General features: G+C 52.9%; 1 pseudogene; it reads left to right on the forward strand.

Moving 5' to 3' along the window:
* The first annotated feature begins 232 nt into the window (after positions 1-232).
* Positions 233-23,746, forward strand: part of LOC142456200 (DNA polymerase epsilon subunit 4 pseudogene) — a 33,081-nt pseudogene continuing 9,567 nt past the window's right edge.

Here is a 23,746-nt window from a genome sequence, read left to right on the forward strand (position 1 = left end):
AGGAGAGAGCCCAACAGACTGTGGGCGCTGGCATGGTGAGCCAGGGGGCTGCTCTGCAGAGAAGGAGGAGGTGACCAGGGGTCTCCTGCTGCTTCTCATTCACCCCGGGGCTTGGAATCAGTCCTCTAAACACCCACGCTGCCTCCTTACACATTCCATACTGCCTCCATCCTGATCGGAGTGCGTCAAGCCCAGCTAGTGAACTGGAGACGCCCAGAGGCCGGCCCAGAGGATGGTGGAGCTGGATGGAACTGGGGACCGGCCACCGAGCCGACTCCTGGCCTCCATCCACCGGCCGTGCGTGGTGAGCAGCTCCTCTGGGATTAGCTGCTGCGTCTGTGGGCAGGGAGGGAGGGGTCAGTTCCTGCTTGGTCCCAGGCCAGGGGCCTAGGGTCCTCCACTCCCAGCCCCCAGCCCTGCCTTAAGCTAGAGACAGGCTAGAAGAGGCGGCTTCTCCCCTCAGCTCCTTCGCCTTGCCAGGAATCCAGCTGTTCTCCATTTCTAGACAATTTGTGGGCGGTTCAGTGGCACCTTTCGCCGGCTGCAGCAGCTGGCGAGGAGGCTGCCTCCTGTGGAGACTTCAATCACTGTGCCCAGTGTGCCACAGAGCCTGCGCTGCTACCAGAGGGTCGGGCGTGGCGTGGCAGGGTGAGGGTAGGCCACCCTCCCAGCTCCTGACTGCCCGTCCAGGAAAAACAAGGTCTGCCTCTGGGGGAAGGAAGAGAGTACATCCATGGAGAATCAGCCAGCCAAGAGGGTTGGAGACACCAGCGTCCTGTCCTTGAAAGGTGCAGCACCCCCCCCACCTCCTGTCCCCCATCACTCCTGTCACCCATTATCCCTGGTGAAGGGAGCCCTCCGCCACCCTGGATACCATCTGGGATCCCACAGAGGGCAGGCGATCAACCCCATTTCCCTGGAGTACCCACAGAAGCCATTTCCTGGGCAAGGGTACCTTTGTGGGGTGGGGGTGGGGGCAGGCTGAGGGCCAGAGGGCATCTGCTCACGTCTGACAATGCCCCATCTACTGCACTGCATCTTCACAAGCAACACGACCATTGTTTTTTATTGTTACAAAGCTCCCATGCGCTCCATTACCTGTAGAGACGGACGGCTGTGCTCAGGTGGTCGGGGTCCAGTGCATGTGGACGCAGGGCGCTGTCACTCTGGCTCCCCATTTTGTGGATGAGAGGACCGAGGCTTAGCCTGAGACGCCAGCTCAGGGTCCACCATTGCCGTGGCCTTCTAGCAGTTAGTTGATATGCAAAATAGCTCCAGAATTAGACCGAGGACTTCAGACCCCATCACTCCAGTTTGACCCCCAGTTGAGAATTTGCCCTCCCACCAACCCCCAGATAAATTGTCTCCAAACGTAAGGTGGACCCTGAGGAATTCTTATGAATCCTTAGAGAATTCCTGCATGTACAGAAAAGCTATATACAAAAGCTGTGTACCAAAAAGGCTAGCAAGGGGTAGACCTGGAGGTTGAGCCCAAGGAGGCCCCAAGACTCGGTCATCAGACTCTGTAGCCCTTTCCACCTACTCCCACCCCCACTTTGAGTGGGGCTCCTTGAACCTCACACATGGGATTGACCTTTCTCCATCCTGCCCAAAGCCGTGTAGAGCGTGCTAGGTGGTGCTTTGATGAGTCCAGTAGCCCAAGGAATCTTGGCGGCCCTGAGGTTCTGCCGAGTGGTGACTCACTGTGCGCTCTGGGGAGCACAAATGCACTGCGCTTGGCTGCTAGCCCAAGGCTGGTAGTCTGACATCATCCGTGGTGCTGTGGGGTTGTATGTTGTCAAGACAACAGCCAAGAGACAGACACCCTGTGGGGCTCCATTATCCTCTAAAGAAGTTGGGACACCAGGACTAGGGGTCTTTGTGATGGGAATTTTGAACGGCTTTTATTGGTGATGGGGGAATGTCGTGGAGAGTGGTGACCCCCTGGCAGTTGCTGGGTGCTGAGCCAGTGAAAAGGGAGAGATTGGGAGGGAGACAAGGAGATTGGGGACAGGGAGGCAAGGAGACATGGCTCCCTGTTCATGAACTTTTGAGTAGATGCCCTTGATGGTAAGTTGAACAAAGTCGCAGTGATGCCTCTTTGTGAATGGCCTGCCTTTGTGTCAACTCTTGCACGACAATGGCCAGGAGGCATGGAGCAGCCAGAGTCCTGTGTTGTCAGAAGGGCTTTGTGCCCCTTTTCCTTCAACGTGTGCAACCAGCTCCCATTCCGCCCCAGCTGTTAGTCCGTACGTCCCATAACTGCTGCGCTCTGAGGTCAGCGAGTGACTTGAGAGACGTTTGCTCTGGCGATACAGTCTGGCTTCTGAACCTCATGTCCCCGCCTCCACCCCGTCCTCCCCAGGGAGGCCTGGCCAGCTGGGAACCTGCAGAAAGCAGTCTCTTTGCGGCCAACCTGAGGATGGGTGAGCTCTGGATTGCAAAGTGCAGGTGGGACACTGGTGTCCATGGGGCCCCCACTGCGGATGCATTTCATCTCCTACAGCAGTTCTCACACATAACACCCAGCACACTGCCCCTGGCTGTTACCCCCCAGCTGAGCTGCTCCTCGGGCAGGCAGGGCACCCCCTCAGGACAGTCCCTATTTTGTATGTCTGGATTGAACACTCTCCCTCTAGAGCAGGGGTGTCTAACTTGCAGCCCGCAGGCCGCATGGGGCCCCTGAAGTAATTTTTTGTGGCCCACGATGCTCTGAAATAAAATGAAAATAGAAAAAATTGTTATGAAGAAAATAACACTTAAGGGAGATCGAAGCAATTAAGGGAGCGCTTAAGGGAGATCGTACACACAATTCCCTTGTTACATTTTATTTCAGAGTACCCTCCGCTCCTTAGAAAGGTGTCTGGCACATAGTAGGTCTTCAGCCAATATTTGTAGAGTGATTATCCGACAGACTAAAGACAACTCGGAGGCAGCAAGGACAGACAGAGCCTGCCCATGGGGGTGATTGGAAGGGAGCAGTCTCCTTCTTAGGAGGATGGACGCCTGTGCACTGTTGCCTGGCTGCCACACTCCATTGGGGGACGGCCCCTCTGCAGAGTGGACTGAGCAGGGTGCACGTGGCCTTGGACAAGAGACTCATCCTCCTTGGGCATCAGGCTTCTTACCTGTTAATCAGATGGTTCCTTCCACCTGCTCTGTCTGCCTCCTAGACCTGCAGGCTCCAGCTCACTGAGCTCTGGCCCTCACTCCCCTACGTGTTATTGTCCCCCTCACAGTCACGTTCATTTCTGCCCAGAATCTTGACACTGGCTGATGTCTGTCTGGAAGGTGTCCTAGAGCACCAGGGCTGACTCTGACCCATCATTCAGATCTCTGTTCATGAGTGTCACCTTCATACAGTGGTCTTCCTGGACCACCCATCTCTGTTAGCATACACGCACTCACCTGCATACGCACACACAATCACAGGTGTGAAAGACACACATGGATATGCACACACTCACATGCATGCACATCACATGCAATGCTCAATACAACACACATGTATACACATGCACACACAACACTCAATACCGCCACCCATGTGCATACACTTACACTTGTATGCAACATCCAATACAATCACACATGTATACACACTTACATGCGCACACACCACTCAGTACAGTCGCATGTGTGCATACACACACATACAAAATCACAGTGTGCACACTCACCCCACCTGCACACACCCCCATGAATACACACACCCGATACAGTGCACACACACATACTCATGTGTGCACGCAAGCACACATTTCCCCCTTACCCCAATCCATATCTCGGGGGTTCCCTTATTATCTGCAGGGGTCTTGCTTGTGTTCTACCTGCCCCATCCTCTGGGCGCTAGCAGAGAGGAGGCTTGGCTGCAGACTTCTCCGTCCCTTCATGTTGAGGACCGAGCTCAGTGACAGCTGCCCAGTGACGGGGTGCCCAGTGGAGTGAGGCTATGAGGTGAGGTGCTCTGGGAATGGTGCGCAGCTCCCTGGACCCGAAGAGCTGGATTTCCTAAGGTCCTCTCGTCCCTTTGCTGTGCACCCCCCTCGGCATCTCTTCCTATTCTCTCTCTCCCCATTTCTTCCTTCCTTCGCTAGTGCCATTTCACAGTCAAGCTAGTTTCCACAAGAGGGGGTGGTTCCAGGCCATTTCACCATTATGGTCCCTGTCCCCCCACGCGCCCCCCCCCCCAGCTGACAGCCCCTCACCCCGCCCTCACGGCCTCTGGAAGCCGCCAGTGATGCTGCTTCCGCAACCCTCCGCTCCCTTTGCATCCCTCCCCCAGCTGGGGCTCGGCTTCCCCGGAGGGGAGTTAGTTATCCAGCGTGGCTGTAATGAGTTTGTGGTGTTATTTCTCTCCGGGCCCCTCTTATGGGATCAGAATGAAGCTGTCACTGCTCTGTAGCCAACATGGTACCTGCCCTCACTCCTCACCGCCCCCCCCCAATACAGGAATAACCTTCCCCCGAGCGGCAGCATCCAGTCCTTAATTGTGTTTTGTTAATCAGGAAAACAATTAATTTGGCTGCTGCCTCTTTGGCGGGGCGCTCTGGCTTTCTTTTCCTCAGATGGGAGCTGCGGCTCTGATGGGCCTCGCAATGTCTCTCCATTCAACGTCTCCCTCTCCCCAAGGCAAGGGAGGACTCCTCTCTGCATGCCTGGCTTCTGGAAACAACTGGGTGAGGCTCGTGTGCCCCAAGGAGGACTAGTTTCTAGAACTTGCTATTAGCTCCATAGGAAGGAGGCGGTTGCCCTCCTCAGCCGGTGGCCCCGTCACCCCTCAAAAAGTCCTGTGGGATAATGAATAGCAGAGAAACTAAGCCAGGGCTAAGCCAGGGCCTTATTTCAGACTAGAGACCCCGAGGGCACTGGTTTCTGTCCTCCACCCCCCCACCCCACCCTCCAACTCCTGCTTTCCCAAACGTGACAGAAACTGAGAAGGGCTCTTCAGAGATGCATGATCTAGGGCCGTGGTCCTCATCTCCCTAATGCTCAACCCTTTCATACAGCTCCTCATGGGGTGGTGACCCCCAACTATAAAGTTATTTTTGTTGCTACTTCATCACTGTCATTTCGCTACTCTTATGAATTGGGCGATCCTGTGAAAGGGTTGTTCAACTCCCAGGTTGAGAACCGCCGCTCTAGGGTGATAGGATGGTACCATCATTGCTTCGTGCTGGGGCACATATACCACCGGAGGTAGTTTTAAAGAACAGGAACTTTCTTCCTCACCACCCAGGGAGGCTAAAAGCCCACACCCGGGTCTCGGGGTGATCCTATCTTCTCTGAGCCTTGCTTCGTTTCTGGCCCCTGCCGAGAAGGGCAGGTGCCATTGTTGATCCTTGAGGCCCGTCTTCCCTGTTCATGTCTCTGTGTCGGCTCTGCTCTCATTTTAGGTTCAGGCTCCACTCTGCTCTGGCCCCCTTAACACAGCATAAGCACCCCTTTATTTCCCCCAAAAGATTCCGCACATATCAGGGAGCACACTTTAGAGGAGGAGACAGGGTGCTGGTGCTTTATTCCTTTAGATCAATTAATTTGCTCCCAAATGGTAATAACAGGCTTGAATGGAATGCCATTCCCAAGGCCAGGTGATTGACTCAGGGTGGGGTGATAGGCCTTGGAGGACAGTTATCAAGTCCCCTCAAAGAATACCATAGGACTAGGACGCTCCTTGGGAGAGGATGCATGCACATCTGACCCTGTAGATCAGTGGTTCTCAACCTTCCTCATGCCGCAACCCTTTCATACAGTTCCTCATGTTGTGGGGACCCCAACCATAAAATTATTTTCGTTGCTACTTCATTACGGTCATTTTGCTACTGTTATGAATCATCATGTAAATATCGGTTATGCAGGATGCATTGGGGGACCCCTGTGAAAAGGTCATTCAACCCCCAAAGGGGTCATGACCCACAGGTTGAGAACCGCTGCTGTACATGGTAGCTGGTGGTGGCCACCGAGCCATTGTCAAACTCATTATGTCCCCTGCATAGGAAGCAAGTCCCATGAGGGCGGAGAGTGGCCTTTGTTTTGTCCCAAGGCTGAGCGTCGAGTCTGGCATGTGGCGGTGGCTGTTCATTGCTGTCGAGTCACACCGACAGAAGGAAGCATCTCCTGGTCCTGTGCCATCTTCACCACCAAGCTACATTTGGGGCACCTTCAACTTAGAGGGCTCATCTTCTAGCACAAGCTCAGGCAGGACTCTGGGTTTATGGGTCAACTTCTCCAGGACTCTCTTCCTGGTCTGTCTTGGTTTAGAAGCTCCACAGAAACCTGTCCACCACGAGCCACCCTGCTGATATCATAGCGGCTTCATAGCCACACACCAGACACCAGGGTAACAAACTGACAGATGGGCGGTGGTGGCATGCAGCTGTCATCATCAGCTACCCTTGAGTTGGCCCCTGACTCATGGTGAGCCTGTATGTGACAGAGCAGCCCCTGGGCTTTCTTGGCTCCAATTTGCAAGAAGCAGTTTGCTAGGTCTTCCATCCATGGAGCGGCTGGGTTCAAGATGCCACCCTTAAGGTGGTGGTGGTGCTAGGTGCCATTGAATTGATTCCAGCTCATGGCGTGGCAGAACAAAACACTGCCCGGTCCTGTGCCATCCTCATAATGGTTCTTGTGTTTGAGTCCATTGATGTAGCCACAGTGTCGATCCATCTGGTCGAAGCTCTGCCTCTTTTTTATTGCCCTGCTACTTCATCAAGCATAATGTCCTTCCTCGGGGACCGGTCTCTCCAGACAACATGTCCAATGTGCGTGAGACCAAGTCTCACCATCTTAGCCAGTAAGGAGCCTCCTGGCTGTACTTCCTCCAAGACAGATTTGTTTGTTCCTTTGGCATTCCGTGGCACTTTCAGTGGTCTTTCCCAGTGCTGCGATTCAAACACGTGGATTCTTCTTCGGTCTTACTTACTCGGTGTCCAAGGTTCACATGCAGCCTTAAGGCACACTCACCTATCGGCTGAAGGGAGGTTGGGGGGGCTAAATTTAACCCAGAGAATGACAAGTCCTTTGTAGCGTGCCAGTCAGCCTAAATGCAAGTGACTGGAGAGACCAGTGTGCCTCAGATGGAGCAGCTGGAGCAGCGATGCTTCTGGCACGAGAGAAAGGTTTTTCATTCAACGGGAAGGGAGGCAGAAGCAGCAAGAGAATGAACTTTCATTGAAAGACTACCGACTTTGATGACTAAGCCATACCTGGCACGAGCCTTGATATTTTCAACCACCTTACATGCAGGTGAAAGCTGGGTCGGGCCGAAAAGCAGACTGAAGAAGAATTGGCACATTCTTGGCACAAAATGGAACACACCATGCGCTATTTTCTGCCGGAAGATCAAATGGTTTTTCCTTGGAGTACATCCAAAGCGCTTCTTGGACACGACAATGATCAGACTTCATTGCCCTTACTTTAGGTACATAACCAGAAGGGATCGATTGCTAGAATGACATCATACTTGGTGTGGTAGTTACATAATTTCATGTCAACTTCATAAATAGAACGAAGGGGTGGCGTCTAGCCTGTCAATAGGTCACAAGGTAACACCACCAGAAGGATTCTGGGAACTTTCTCTTGTTCTCCTGGGAGGAAGACTACACTCTCTCTGTGCCCTGGTCTTCCTGCTGACAAACCACATGGAGCCTCGCTGATGGAAGCCAGAGGCCTGGAGATGCTTCCACTGCCACTGGATCCACAAGGCTTTTCACCCACCGGCTTGTGGTCTTCTTGCATCCGGCATCATTGAATGTGCTGCGTGAGTCTGAAGAGGAATTTATAGACTATTATCAGACATATGAGCAAATAGCGGACTTATGGACTTGATCTGGACTGGGCTGGGATGTTTTATTAATATACAATTATCCTTTGATATAAAACTCTTTCTTAAACACATATCATTTGTTTCTCTAGTTAACCCAGACTGTGGTAGTTACAGATGTCAATTTGGGACTTGAGAGGATTAAGAATAAAGGGGTGGAGTCTACTCTGTCAATCGGGTCATAGCCAATGAGGCATGGCCTTTCCCTAAGGATTCTGGTATTTCCACCTTGGAGGCAGGAGACACTTCTCTCTCTCGGCTCACTCCCTGGGAGACATTGCAGCTGATAGACAGACACATGAAACTATGCCAGTGCCCTGATACAAGCAGACCTCTGAAGCCAGAGAAGCCACATAGAGACCCCTGCCAACACTGAGATGCTTACAACGTCATTGCATCCAAAGACTTTCTACCCACTGGCCTGTGATCATCCTGTGTTCGGTGTCATTGCATGTGTTTCATGTGTCTGAAGAGGACTTTATAGATTGGTATTGGGCATATGGGCTAATATCAGACTTGTGGGCTTGGACTGGGCTGGGTTGAGATGCTTTCTTAATGCACCACTACCCTTTATATAAAACTCTCTCTTATACACATATGAGTCTCTCTGGACTTGTTTCTCTAGTCTACCTGGACTAACACACTTGGTCAGCAAACAAAAGGCAAACTCTCCTTGATATAAGTTGACACAGGGGTTGCAACAATGGGTGCAGCCCTACCTACTAGTGTGAGGGACGCACAGGGCCAGGCCACGTGAACCATGGGGTCACTATGAGTTGGAACCAACTCAATGGCATCCAATGACAACAACCAACTTCCCCTAACAGCACTATGTATTCGATTATAGATGAGAGCTGATGGTGCCTTCAAATCATCATGCGAGGCGTGTTCAATGTTTTACTTTCAAGGACTGTAAATTGGCCCAAGAACACACACAGCAAGTAGGCAAAGGATCCAGAATCCTCAACAGTTGGCTACCATTCCTGGGATATCTCATGCACTCAGCTCTGTGGGGATTGGATGGGACAGAAACTGGGATGAAAGCCCCTCAGACCCCATCTCTTGAGAGAGCCAGATTGCTAGGCTTTTAATGCTGGTTCGGGTATCCCGGACAAGTTTCCTCACTTCCTCAGGTTGCTCATATCCAAGGCGGGCAATGACAGCCCTGATTTCACAGGGCAGTTGTGAGGGGAAGGTATTTTCAATGTAGCGCTTGCCCATAGCATGAACCACACAACTGAAAGCTGTTGTTGTTGTTGTTGGGGGACAACGAGTCATTTCCAATGCACAGTGATCCCGTGCACAACAGAACAAAACAGTACCCGGTCCTGCGCCGGCCTCCTCGTGGGTCCAGTGCAGTCCATCTCCTTGAGGGCCTTCCTCTCGTTCGCTGCCCTCCACTTTTCCATGCATGGCATCCTTCTCCCGTGGAAAAGCCCCGTATCTTTGCATGTCTTGTGTAAATTGAGGATCACTTGGATTGTACTTGGCTCTTAACCTATTAAGCAAAGCCTGCCCCCCAGGAGCCTTCTCCAGAAAATAAAATTTCTAACCTGGTTTTGCTGAAATGCTGATTATTAAGCACCGGGAAAGCATACCTTCATCTCGATGTCTCTTTATCGCTCTAGTACAGGCATGTAGGGTGTTATTACCCGGAGCGGAAACCTGTGTTTAGCAGAGACTTTCTGCCAGAGGTTCAGCCCTGTGTGCTGTCATTAAGCCCCCCTGAAAGGACTTTGGAAAGCCTGTGAATGTGCTGGTCGCAGTGGTTGTCCTAAAACCCCCAACACGGCTTGTGGGGCCCCCAGGGGGCAGTGGAAGAAATAGGGGTCTCAGGGAGATGGCCGGCACTTGGCAGAGACAGAAATGTCATGAGTAGACTCAGGGATCCTTTCTCAGGGAATCAGAAGGCAGGCTCTGCTGGGGTTCACTGCGGGGTTAATCTAACCTAGTGCCGCTGTCAGGTAAGCCTAGGACTGCTAACCCTATGGTTGCCAGTTCAAAACCACCAGTGGCTCTGACGGAGAAAGATGAGGCTGTTGGCTCCCATAAGTAAGTATCTACAGCCTTGGAAGCAAACACTCTATGGCAGAGGTTCTCAACCTGTGAGTCGTGCGTGACCCCTTTGGAGGTCAAATGACCCTTTCAGAGGGGTCGCCCGATTCATAACAGAAACAAAATTACAGTGATGATGTAGCAACAAAAATAATGCTGTGGTTGGGGGCTTACCACCACATGAGGAACTGTACTAAAGGGCATCGCACGTGCCATGAGGAAGGTTGAGAACCACTGCTCTAAGAGGTGCTAGGAGACAGAATCGATTCGATTGCAGTAAGTACGTATAACACCCAAACCAAACCCACTGCCATCGAGTGATTCGACTCCTCGTCACCCTAAAGGACAGGGTAGAACTGGGCCTGTGGGTTTCTGAGACTGTCACTCTTTATGGGAGTAGAAAGTCTCCTCTCTCTCTCCTGCAGAGCACACAGTGGTTTTGAACTTTGGACCTTGAGGTTAGCAGTAGCCCCAAGCATAATTCACCATACCACGATGTCTCCTGATAGAGGTGGCTAGTTCCCTCTATCAGAGCCCTTTTACTCTGGGTCAAAATCTACCCGCCCAACATTGCTGCGGGAAAGACATCATCCCTATCTCCCACAGGATGAAGGCAGGATGTCCTTGGCCCTCAGTGGCCTGGGGGAGCTGGCCCGAGAGCAGTGCAGAAGGGCCCTCCTCACCCTGACCCCCACCCTTTCCGCCAGAATAGTGGCCCTTGCCCTCACCCTGTACCCACCACTCAGGGCCTTGGGCTATACCTGGAGATGTTGGTGGTGGACACAACTTGGTTGTAGGCTATGGGGCATTGAGTGAATGGAGCTGGAGATGCTGGACCTGCAGCAGAGAACTATACACCCACTCCTCACTCACCAACACGTGAGGCTCCAAGGAGCAGGCCGTGGTGGGAAGATGGGCATTCTGTGGACGTGAAGGCTGACCACCTCAGATCAGCCCCTGGAGAAGGACGCCATCCAGACAGTGCTTGTCTGCCAGTTTGTCGCCCAACGCGGTGCTGTGGTGCTGGAAGCTATGGCACTGGTATTTCAAATGCCGGCGGGGCTCCCCAGGGTGAACAGCTTTCAGCAGAGCTTCCCCACTGTCGAGGAGCGGACTACGAAGAAGAAAGGCTGTGCACTCCTGAGGAATTCGTCCCTGCAAACATTATGAGTTGCAGCGGAATACTGCCACTTACAGCGGAGCCCCTCGAGGAGATGGCTGCACCCGTAGCCTCAGCATAACGACCCCTGTGAGGGTGCTGCTGGCCTGGCTGGTCCCCCAGAGTGTCATGCACGAGTCGAGCCAACTCCAGGGCCCCAACCAGAACAGCTTCAACACGCCACGACCGCATGGCATCCTCGCTTACCGGTCAAATTAGATCACAGCCTCGCGACGAGACTCTGAGGCTCGCGGCCCAGCCAAGCAGATACGCAGCCTTCATCATCTCACCCAGCCTTGTTTTCACCTGCTGCCTCCATGTGTGTTTCTGCCAGACCAGTGTCGTGAGCAAGCAAACTGGCTGGATGGGGAATATTTTGAGAACTTGGTTCAGCTAGGAACTGTCGCCGAACCAGGTAGTTGGCAAGTGCGGGGGAGTGTGGTGCTCAGGTTAGGAAGCCCCGCCCCCTCTGGGTGGAACATATTGGTGCCCTGGTGGCCTCAGGGACAACTTTGACGGAGACAGTGCCATGTTGGAGTATGGTCGTGCTTGAATCACTGGGCTGCCCTGTTGACAACTACTCTCCTGGGGCAGTATCCCCAATGTGGTGACCATGAGAATCATGGGGGTACTTGCTCAACCCAGAGTCCCCTAAGCACCTCTCCATGAGATGGGGATTCATGGTGGGGAGCACCCAGGGGGTTCACAGCCTCAAGAAGTGTGTCAGGTGATGGTTCTCATCAACAAAGCTTGGAAAACCACCTGAAGTCACCTGCACTTGGGCACGCCCTATCGGAGGGGGCAGGATACCGATGTGGAAAGTGTGATTGTGAATGTCAAGTGTCAGCGGGGCTGGGCCATGATGTCCAGACGCTGATCAAACACGAGTCTCTATCTGGCTGTGAAGATACTGTATAGCTGTCGCTAACATTTACAACCAGTTGACTCTTATGTACAAGGGTGGGCCCTGGCCCCCGTGGATGGAACTCATCCAGTCAGTTCAAGGCCTTAAGAGCAAAACCACAAGCTGGGAGAAGAACAGCTTCCTCAGGGCCATAACATCTGAATCCTGCCTGGATCCCCAGTCTGCCTCCTGCTTCACGGAGTCAGACTTGCCAGCGCCAGAACCTTGCGGGCCAGTTCCTTACAATTAATCAGTCTCTCACCACCACCACCACCACCACCCCGCCCCCTGGCATCTCTAGTCCTGCATCTACTTTTCTGTCTGTCTGTCTGTGTTCTCTTCCGTTGGTTGTGATTCTCTGGACAACCCAGCCCGATACAGAAGGATAATCTCCCATCTCTTTGGGGAGGTATATTTATTTTTTGAGCTCGGGGGAGGCTTCCTAGTAGACCCCTTGCCCATTTGTCTCTGGTGCTCATGGTGGTCTGAAGGGGCCCTGAATCAGGGGGCTAACGACCTGGACACTGGTCTTAGCATTCACATCTGGCTAAGTGTACGACCTTGGGCCAGCCATGTAGGTCCTTGGATGTCAGATTTCTCATCTTCAAATCAGAGTGAGCGTGTGTGTCCTCTCTCCTCCAGCGATGTCATACGGAGCAGTGGGAAGATGCAGGCACATGGATCTCTATTTTGGCTGTACCTGTAGGCCAACCTTGGGCCTTCTCCGAAGGGCAAACTCTAGATCCCCATCCCAGGCCTGCTGTGTCTGAGACTCGTGTGGGCCCACGCTTACAGAGCAGAGTGGCCATGCTCTGGGCAGTGTTACCCTGATGCTGGGCCCGCAGTGATGGGTGTCTGCTGCTTCCTGTCTGGCCATGTCAGGTCATTGTATACATCGGCTAGCTCACCAGATGGTGGCATTTCTAGTGTCTATTTGGGAAACTAGGCCAGGCTCCCATCTGCTCGCAGTGACTCGGGAATTACATGACCTTCTCAGAGGCAGCAGCACGGTGGCTGGCCGATCATCCCCTGAGATCTCCTCCTGAGAAGCAGGGCCTCAATCGAGTATGAGGGGCTCTGTCTTGCCGGCTCCCTCAGCCCATGGAGTCAGGGCAGAGGAGAGATGCTGTCACGGTTGTTAGGTGCCATCGAGTCAGTTCTGACCCACAGCGGCCCTGTGCACAACAGAACGACTTGCTGCCCGGTCCCTCTCCATGCTCACCATTGTCCTCTGCTTGAGTCCACTGCTGCAGCCACTGTGTCGACCCATCTCCTCGAGGCCCTTCCTCTTTCCCCGGCCCCTCCACTTTACCAAACATGATGTCCTTCTCCAGGGGCTAATCGCTCCTGACAACATGCCCAAAGTATGTAAGATGAAGTCTTGCCATCCTTGCTTCTAAGGGCGGTGGGTTCTCTGGCCATACATCTTCCAAGATGCCCTTGTTTATCCTTTTGGCATTCTTTCCCCACAAGGATGCAGGAACTTGGCATCAAGAAACACTAGAAGAACATGCCAGATGATCTAAGGTATGAATGGCTCACCGTCCCCACTCCCCACCACTTCTGGGATGTATGGTTTGTGAGCCAGAGGGGAGATGGGAGTCTTCAAAGGTAGAGCAGGGTCATCCGGCCCTTTGGATTTTCAAACAGAGTGGAAGCGTTCATTCTACCAGATGGGGCACCACTGCCCCCGGTTCTTGCAGAAAACCTAAGCCACCCACTGCTAGCATGTCAATTCCGATGACTCTCCACAGCCTTAAGGCTGGTTTCTGAGACTGGATCCTAACTGTAACTGTCAGCCTCTTCTTTCTCTCTCAGAGCTGCTGGTGGTTTTGAACCATCAACCTTGTGTTTATCAGCTCAATGCTTAGCTCACAGCACCACTAGGGATCCTTTTTTCTGTCCCCCATATACACGGAAACACAAAACCAGGGTGCCTGGTTCACAGCTGCGTGCAGATGTACCAACTTGGATTTTCACAGGTCCCTGTGAGCACCCCTGCATAGCATGACCTCACTGGTTCTTGTTACAGGAGTGTGGTGGGCTGGCTTTGCTTTCTCATTCCCAACCCTGTGATGTGGAGGTTGCCTGGGAACCTCTTACCGTCAAGGAATATGTCTCATTTGCCTTTGAATCTCTAGGGCCCAGCACAGTGCCTGGGATATAGCAAACCAATCAACCAAACAACTCAGCTGCCAGTGAGTCGATTCTGACTCACAGGGGCCCCACAGAACAGCGTAGAGCTGCCCTTGTAGGTCTGTTGGTTGAGTCCACTGTTGGGGTCATTGCCTGGTGCCTTCCCATCTAGGGGCTCATCTTCCAGCATGTTCTCAGATGACCGTCCGTTGGTGATCCACAGGGGCTTTTGTTGGCTGTTTCTGAAGGCCTGTTCCAGGCCTTTCTGCCTAGTCTGTCTTAGTTGGGAAGCCCCAATGGAACCTGTCCAGCCTGGGTTAAAACTGTGGTGGCATGGCGCCCAGCATTGCAGTCACATGCGGGCCGCCAGAGTAGGACAGATTGCTGGACCTGCTGAAGCCAGCGGTATAGCTGTGGGCCTGAATTCTGAGCAACCCCGTGGGGGCAGAGCTGGATCTCTAACGGGCAAGCCACGTGGCCGGCTGCTCCAAACCGCAGGATGCTTGTGTCTAGCACCACTTCCCTGACTATCACTACCTGGGACCTGGCCCTGTCTCTGCCATCCAGCCCTGCCTGTGTACACCTGGGGCCATGGGCCCAGACTGGGCAGGATGCTTGTCACTTTGCCCCAACATTGCCCTCCTCTGGGTCACTACTCACAAGGCCTGAGGACAGGGTTAGGCCTGACACTGGTGGCTCTCTCCCACGGGCTGGCCCTGGGGACTTCCTTGGCTTGGCCTCTATTCCTATCGGAAGGCCCAAAGCAATCCCATTCACTAGTGTTCCTATTAAGGCCATTGCCTTCGTGACTTGAGGATTTAGTTGGCAAACAGGAAGCCCTGTGAGCCTAGAGAAGGTACCACGGGGAGAAGCCGGAGGACAGACAGGGACACTGATCCGAGGGGCCCGCCAGGCAGTGACTGGGCACAGCTGCCCCATGCCAGGGCCTAGGGTCACCTCTGGTCTTTCCCAGGCAGCAACAAGAAGGGCAGAATGTTCACCCTCTGGGCGCAGTGCTGTTTGCCAGCCCTGCGACTTTCTGGTCTCCCTTCACATCATCCCTTTCCGGGGCTCTGACCCACCCCTGATGGGGGTCCATGGACCCCCTAACATGAGCTCCTGCTTTTATAGGGAGTGCAGTCAGGCAGGGAGTGGATTCGGTTTAGGCGCATATGAAAATGGAAATGCCTTTTTCAAATTGTCCATCGATGAATGACACGTGGAGCCATTGTTGAGTTAGCGTACATTTTGTTGTGTAGATTTCCACAATTTTAAGAAACAAAGCAAAATATTAAAAACGAGAAAGGCCTGGCACTCGTAGAACACGGGACACTTTAGACCTCCGTAAGGAAAAACGAAATTAAGTGTCTATGATCCCATCCCCTAGAGAGCATCATGATCAGGACTTGGATATCCAACTTCTTGCTCTCTTCTGCCTCCTTCTGGGAGCTTGCCTAAGGCGGTGGGTTATGTTGGACCTCTAACCACAAGGTCAGCAGTTCACACCAGCGGACGCTCCTTGGAAGAAAGATGAGGCTTTCTTCTCTCTGTCCCGAGTTACAGTCTCAGAAACCCACAGGGGCAGTTCCACCCTGTCCCGTAGGGTCGCTATGAATCGGCATCGACTCCACAGAGGTGAGTCTGAGTGTGGAGTTACACCTCAGCTCTGCATTTGCTCACTGTGCAAGCTTGGGGAGGCCACTCTCCTGGTGGCGCTGGTGTGATCGCTCACCAAAAAGTCAGCGGTTCAAACCCACCAGTCGCTCCACAAGAGTCAGATGAGGCTGTTTGTTTCTGTAAAGATTTAAAAACCCCGGACATTGCATCTGCTATGCATCTGCACCAACTGGATGGCTGCAGGTTTGGGTCTCAGTCCTCTCATCGTCCTCCTGAACATCACGGGCGCTGGTCTCCAGTACAATGATGTGTCAGCAGATACTCAGCGCACTTTTATTTCTGCTTTGCGTTCGGCCACGACTCTCCCCTGTGCTCCAGGGGTGGAGGGTTAATGATCTCAGCTTTGTCCCTGGTCTCCGAAGACAGGCAACCCTAACTCTGCATTAGAGAGCGATATCACTCCTGTAATAAGACACCTTGTAATCAAAGGCTAGCATGGTGGCCACATCAAAGTGGAAGGAGAATTTCCTGCTGTCTGCTCCCTGGAATGAGAAGAATTTTCTGCCCCTCTGCCCCTGAGGGCAGGGAGCATGTGCTTGGGCAGGGAGGGTCCCCTGACCAGGGCTAGGGCCAGGGCCCCAGAGCTGGCTGGGCCCCAGAGCTGGCCTCTCCACCCACAGTAATGGGCCACCTGGCAGCTAGGCCATCCGTGGGCACAGGTGGGGGTGCGGCAGCCTCTGTTACTGTCCTCATTAGTGGGATGGCTAGTTTGTTCCAGACAGCACATCTTGCACTGCTGCCAGAGAAAGGCCAGCCTGCTGTCCACTCTGTCATTCAACAAATAGGCCAGTGTCTCCCCTGTCCTCCCCACCACTCCTGAAGCCACCCCTCCCCGGCTCCATGCTGCCACCCATGCCTGCACCCCGCCCTCATCTACCAGAGGATTCTCTCACCCACAGCACAACCCTCCTCGCCCAGCTCCTGCCCAGATGCACGCCCTCCTCCTGGGCTCGAAGGAGGGGGTGGAGGTGGGGCAAAAGAGGGGCCTTGTTTTTCAATTGAGTGATTCCAACTCTGGTGTCTGCTCCCTGGTCTCTAAGCTGGACCCTGTGGAAGTCCATTCCCAGGCCTGTCCTCCCAGGCAACTTAGGGTGGGATTGAACGCCCGACAATCCAGCTCTGCACACCAGGGCTGAGTGTGGTGCCGAGACACAGACTGAATGGCGACACTCACTCCCAGACCCTGCCAGTCATCTCCCTCCCCCACCCCCACCGCTCTCCCCACTCTGCAGTTGTACTGCTGCACCAGCTCCCCAGCTGTCCTCCCAACTCCCACATGATAACCAGGCCTTTCTACAGCAAAGCACATCAGATTCCATGACCTGCCTATATGACTTCATTGTTCCTGCTGCACGTATGGCCTTTGGTCAGTGTGATGGCCCGTGGGGACTCATGTGTTGCTGGGATGCAGCTCTTTCTGTGACCGACAGGGCTGCCCCCCGGTGGACAGGCTTCACCGGCGTGTGCAGACTAGGAAGAAAGGTCTGGTGATGGGCGTCTGCAAATCTGTCCCTGGAAACCCCGTGGATCACGGAATATTGTCTGGGATGTGGAGGCGTGGGAAGGATGGATGGAGGGATGGAGAAGGAAGGACATCAGGTTTGGTGGCGGTTTTTCTCGGTGACCGTGAGAGGCTGGCTGGCTGTCCTCTGGAGATAGGGATACAGAGGACTGGGGGTGGGGAACTCTGAGCCCTTCTATCCCCCCTCCCCACCACCATCAGTGAACCTCCTCTCAGCTGTTTGCAGGAAACACATCTCACGATCATTGCTTTCCAAATACCCGTCGCCCCTCCTGAAACCATGCAGATGCCTGGAGCTGAGTGAGAGATTGCTCCCAGGCAACTGCAGCACCGATGAGCTGTCACCTGACTTCACGTGGAGTGATGGAAGGAGAGGCCACTCTAGCCTGTGCACCTAGAAGGATCTCATTACACACACGTGCTAAACTGTGAGCTGGCCCCACAGCAGGGCCCCCAAGCAGAGGCTGAGCAAGGTTTCCGTGCAGGCTCTAGTTGTCTCCTCTGTCTCCTTCAGAGCACAGAATCCTGGCAGAACCTAAGTGTCAAGTTTCAGGGCCCCAGGTTCTCTGCTCCCAGCCCCTCCTCTGGCTGCCACTCTCAGGCTGGTCATGCCACCCCATCTGCACACACACTCTGGGTGCTGCTGGATGTCTGTAACTCCCCAGGGCTTGAACTTTTAGCGGGAGCCTATTGTTTAGGGTCCACTGATTCCAGTTGGATGGAGTCCTGGTGTACAGCTGGATAAGCGTTGGATTAGGAACTTCAAGGTCGGCAGTTCAAGCCCACCAGCAGCTCTGAGGGAGAAAGATGAGGCTGGCTGCTCCCTGAAAGATTTACAGTCTTAGAAACCTTACAAAGCGTCACATGGCCAGTCAGCTTTGACTTGGTGACAGTGAGTTTGCCTTTGGTGGTTTTTGTTGTTATTTTTCAACAGAGTAAGCCATTAACCCCATGTGGCTCTTGGACTTGGAATTTTAATTCACTGACATGAAACAAAGTTAAAACTTCATTTCTCCAGTCTCACCAGCATACTTCAAATGCCCAGTTGCCAGGGGGCCCTGGGGCTGCCTATTGGATGTCATAGATTTAGAATGTTCCCGTCACCACTGAAAGGTCTACTGCCCCAAACCAGACCCAAACCAAATCCAAACCCAAACCCAACACAAGCCAAAGCCAACCCAAATCCAAACCCAGACCCAGACCTAACCCTGTAACATGGGGCACAACGTTTTTTGTAACACTTATGTATATGTTTATAATATATATCGATAAATATGAAAGCAAAGAATAAAAACAAAATTTTTCCTGAAATTAAAAATTCAGGTGTTATAGGGCTAGATCAAACCCAAACCCAATGCAAACCCAAACTAAACCCAAACCAAACCAAGCTCATCTCCACTCCCACGGACAGGCTGATTCCCACTCCCAGAGACCCTACCCAACAGAGTGCCCATAGGGTTTCCAAGGCCAAACATTGTCAGGAAGACACATGGTCACCTCTTTCTTCTATGGCGATCTGGTGGGCTGATTATCAACTGAGAGCTTTAACCGCTGCACTACCAGCACTCCTTCTCCTATTGGACAGTGCTATTTCATTCCCTGTATTTGTTCCCCATGGTAACAGAGGACCACAGACTTGGTGACTTGAGAGAGTGTGAATGGATGGCCATGGTTCTGGAGGCAGGGCTGTGTTCCCTTTGCAGGTGCTGGGGGAAGAGCCTTCTTGTCGCCCACCTTATGGTGGCTCTGGGCGCTCCTGGGCTGGTGGCCACCTAACTCTGGTCTCTGCCTCCATCTTCCCATTGCTTTCTCCTCTTTGTCTCACGCGACTCAAACCTCCATGCGTGCATGCGTGTGTATGTACATGTGTCCTCGGGCCAATGGGGAATAGTCAGGCCACTCTCCTATCTAGGTCCTCAATTGCAGAGGACCCTCAATCACAAAGACCCTTTCCCCAAATAAGGTTTCATCACAGTTTCTGGGGGTTAGGATGTGGAGGTACCTTTTCAGGGACCACCTTTCAACCTGCTGTGCACCCCCAGGTATTTCTTGAGAGCTGAAGAACCATGTGTGAGCCAGACTCTCCCCTCATCAAAGCGGTGCTACCCAGAGACAGAGTACAGCTGGTGCTGAGCCTAGGGCGGGAAAGGCATGTACGTGCTAGGGACTAGACAGGGGGTGGAGCTGGAATAAGATGGGGATCCAGCAGCCCCAGGAAGATACACTCCTCCCCATTTCTTCTTCTCTAGTGGATCATCAGAGCTGTGGAAGGTTCTGCAGGTCCTCGTACCTATGCTGACCTCTTACCTGGCCCCACTCACCTGGTGTCCGGAACACTGCTGTTGGGGGTCAGTCTCTGGCTGCACCCCATCTTGCCAGGTCCTACCTGGGTGGCCTGCCATCTCCAGTGTCCTTGCTCCGGGGTAAGCTTCCCTACTGCCAGGTTGTGCCAAGAACTTGACCCTCTCTGTGTCCCTCTCACTCGGGGGCATTCTGCTCGGTCCTCGGTTTCCTTTCATCAATGTACACTTCACAGGCAGAACTTTGTCTAGACGCAGGCAGAAGTAGCCATCCCTCTGGGAAGGGCACTGGGACCATGTGGGTGGGGCATTTCCATGGGAAGAGCCCCTTCCTGTCCTGGGGCTGCTGTGACAAGTTGCATTGTTTTCTCTCGATGTTGTCTGTGAGGGCCCTGCGGGATGAACCACTGCCCGCCGCTCCCTCTCCTGGGAGCACAGGTGCTGCTGGGAAGCCCTCTGCAGGTCCTCCCAGGGCTTTGTCCTCCCGTGGGTGGCTGCTTCTATGACTGTGTGCCTCTTTCCATGAGACACCTCCTACGTCGCTGACACATTCTTAATTCTGTAACAGGTGCAGGGGAGACCTACCTTTCCCCACACAGGTCACCTTCACAGGTACAGGGTGAGAACGGCCACATGTCTTTTGGGGGACACAATTCAGTGGCTAACAAGGGGTCTGCAGCCTGCTTGGGCAATGGATCGGATGGGCCCTCTTGCCTGAGGGCTCTATTCCTCCTTCTTACTAAGAAGCCCATCTCTCCTCCCTCCCATCCTCCCATCTCCATGGCAACCGTTCTGCCCCATCAGTGAACTCCCCTCTCCCAGGTCTCTCTGAGCCTGAGCTCTCAGCAGGGCCATGGATGGGAAGGGCGAATGCAGAAAGATCTGGTTCCAGCTGCCCAGTGCTGTGCGCTCCCTGCCCCTCTGGCACTCCATTGGATCAGCCGAAATGGCTGTGCTGTTTCTCTGTTGCCTTCTTCCGGGAGGTAGAGGCAGGATGGGTCTTGTCGCTGCCTGTTCAACTAACTGCCATTGAGTCCGTGCTGATCCATAGCGGCCCAATAGCACAGGGTAGAACTTCCCCTGTGGCTTTCCTAGGTTATAACTCTTTACGGGAGCAGACAGCCTTGTCTTTCTCCTATGGCGTGGCTGGTGGATTTGAACTACTGACCTTGTGGTTAGCAGCCGAACATGCAGGCTTTGCTAATTTTCTCTTTACTCCTTCACTAGTTCAGACCTGACCAAATGGGGAAAACAAAAATACACACCGGCCAGGGCAGAGAATGGTCCAAGAGTCATGATACTTGAGCTGGATACAACCCGCAGGGATGAGTAAGAAGGGCCGAGACCTGCCTTTCAAGCAGGTGGCACGGGTGACGGGTGACTATTGGTCCAGTGGGATGTCAGGCACACTGCTCTGTTCTGAAAGGACACCATCTAGAGCGGATCATGTCTTAAATGTCCACCATTAGAAAGCCATTGTGATCGATGTGGTGCTGTCAAAAAAAAAAAAAAAAAAGAAAGCCATTGTTTTGGCCAAAGGAATTGTCTCTAAAAATAACTAGAAGTCAAATTGTCCTATTTAGGGGTGGCTTTTTTTTTTTTTTAGAAACACAGTGTTGGATCTAAAAAGGGTGTGGGTGAGTAGAAAGCCATGGTCTGGGGTGATGTGGTCACTAAAGAGTTGGATAGATTTGCACAGGGGTATCTGGGGACATCACGGAGAAAGACTGTGTGTTAGTCAGGGTTGACTAGAGAAACTAATTCATAGACACTCATTATGTGCATAAGAGCTTTACATAAAAGAGCAAGTGAGAAAACATCCCGGCCCAGTTCAGATCGAGTCCATATGTCCGATACCAATCTATAAATTCCTCTTCAGACTCACACAACACATGCAATGACTCCAAATTCAGGAAGATCACAGGCCAGTGGGTAGACAGTCTTGTGGATCCAGTGGTATTGGAAGCATTTCAGCTCTGGCAAGGGTCTCCACATGGCTCCTTCAGCTCCAAGGTGCTGGCTGCCATCAGCAAAACTCCATGTGGCTTGTCGGCAGGAAGACGAAGCAGAGAGTGAGTGAGCCCTACCTCCAGGGACAAAGACAGGAGTTCCCAGAATCCTCTGGAGAAGGCCATGCCCACATAGAGGCCTCATTGACTATGACCTGATTGACAGGCTGGACTCCACCTCTTAGCAAGTCGACAGATTATGTAACTGCCACAGCTGTCCGTGTCTCAAGGTCGCAAGGTTCCTTGGGTTTGATTCCAAGTTTGATTGCATTTCTTCAGTTTACATTGCAACCAAGGGCAAGACTTGGCTCAGCATCTTCCCTTCTCTGGCCTCCATCATGTCAGAGCCCTGGTCAGAGCCAGAAGCAGAACCGGACACCAGAGCACCACTCTCCATACTGTTCTTCTCTCCATCCACCCACGTTCCTTATAGGTGGTACACTGGCTAGCCCAGCTCTACGGGAAACTGCTCTCTGACCTAGGCCAAACACTCAGTCAGACAAAACCACTCTGCGCAAGGCCCTGCTTGGCATTTACGATGCTTTCAGCCACAAAGAACAAAACCCAAACTTAATATGTAGGAAAGGATAAAGAACTTTACTAAGCGCCATAGTATTTCCCAAGTACTTTAGATGGTCTAGTATACTGTCCAACCATGTCACCAAGGACCAGACTCAGCCTGTCTTGATCCTCATGGTCATAAGACGGCCACTGCAGCTCTGGGGAGGGGGCCCCGGCTGCCATGACACCGTCTGACTGGAGGAAAAATAACATTGCCTTATGCTGGTCTCTTTTTTTATCGATTGGAAATCTTTTTTTGTAGGAGCCCCTCCATCACTTCTTTCCACACCTCATTGGCCTAGGTCACCTGACACTCCTTAAAGCGATCATGGGGAGCAGAAAAGGACCACCATCTAAATCAAACCCCCACTCACCCTACTAAGTTGATCCTCCGTTGTAAGGATTCTATCGGCTAAGGTACAGCTGCCCCTTTGGGGGTTTCTGAGGCTGTGAAGCTTTATGGGAGCAGAAAGCCTCATCTTTCTCCCTTGGAGGGGTTGGTAGGTTTGAAGTGCTGACCTTGTGGTTAGCAGCTCAAGTCCTAATCTACGACGTCACCTGAGCTCCTTAGGCTCACCCCTCTCTCTCCCTCTCTCACTGCCATCGAGTTGATTCTGACTCACAGTGACCCTACAGGACAGGGCAGGACTGCCTCTGTGGGTTTCCCATACTGTAACTCTCTATGGGATTAGAACATCATTTTCATTTTCCCAGGCGGAGCAGAGAATGATCCAAATTGAAGGTCACCTTCCCTAAGCACATGGTCTGAAGAAGTGTGACTATAGAAACAAAATCAGAACCAAGAGTACTACTGGCCAAGAGTAAAAAGGGCCTGGGTTGGTGGGGACAGCACATGGTACATCAGACACAGCCATAAGGATACAGAGGCCATCGTGAGCTGGATCTGCGCTTGGACTCCTTATCAAGCTAGGAAACCTACAGTCCACGTGGCAGTTGAAGAGCATAGGGAGCCAAAGGGACACCTCTGTCCCTAAGTAACGCAGCTCAGAGGCAGCCAAGTGTGTGTGGGGGGGTATCCAGCGGTGACTGGCATGGGGTCAGACGGAAAAGGGCTCCTGGAGACCAAAGTTTCTAGACCAGGGTGGGCAAAAAGGAGCGGTAGACATTCCAAGTGGGACCAACCACAGCAGGCTTGAAGGCAGGAATTGGGAATTAGCTCTTCCCACATGAGCATAAGAAGGAGCCCTGGTGGCAGAGGGATTAAGTGCTGGGCTGCTAACTGAAAGGTTGGTGGTTCGAACTCGCTAGCTTCCTTGAGAACAATGAGGCAGCTGGCTTCTATAAAGAGTTATAGCCAACAGAGCTGCATGGGACAGTTCTACTCTGCCCTAGAGTGTCCCTGTGCATTAGGGCCAATTTGATGGCAGCGTGGGGGGTGGGGGTGGGCAGAATGGACATGAGCGTACACATGAGTCTGCGTGGTATTTGGCAATGCACGTGTGATGAGAGCCTGACTGAATCAAAGAGCCGGCTGAATCTCTTGTCCACCCCTAGAGCTCAAAGACTTGGGCAGTCTGCTCCGGTATGACCTCATTGACCTACTGGAAATAAAAAAAACCTCGCTCACAGTGATTCTGACT

Source organism: Tenrec ecaudatus, chromosome 9 (assembly GCF_050624435.1).
Source record: "Tenrec ecaudatus isolate mTenEca1 chromosome 9, mTenEca1.hap1, whole genome shotgun sequence".
NCBI lineage: Eukaryota > Metazoa > Chordata > Mammalia > Afrosoricida > Tenrecidae > Tenrec > Tenrec ecaudatus.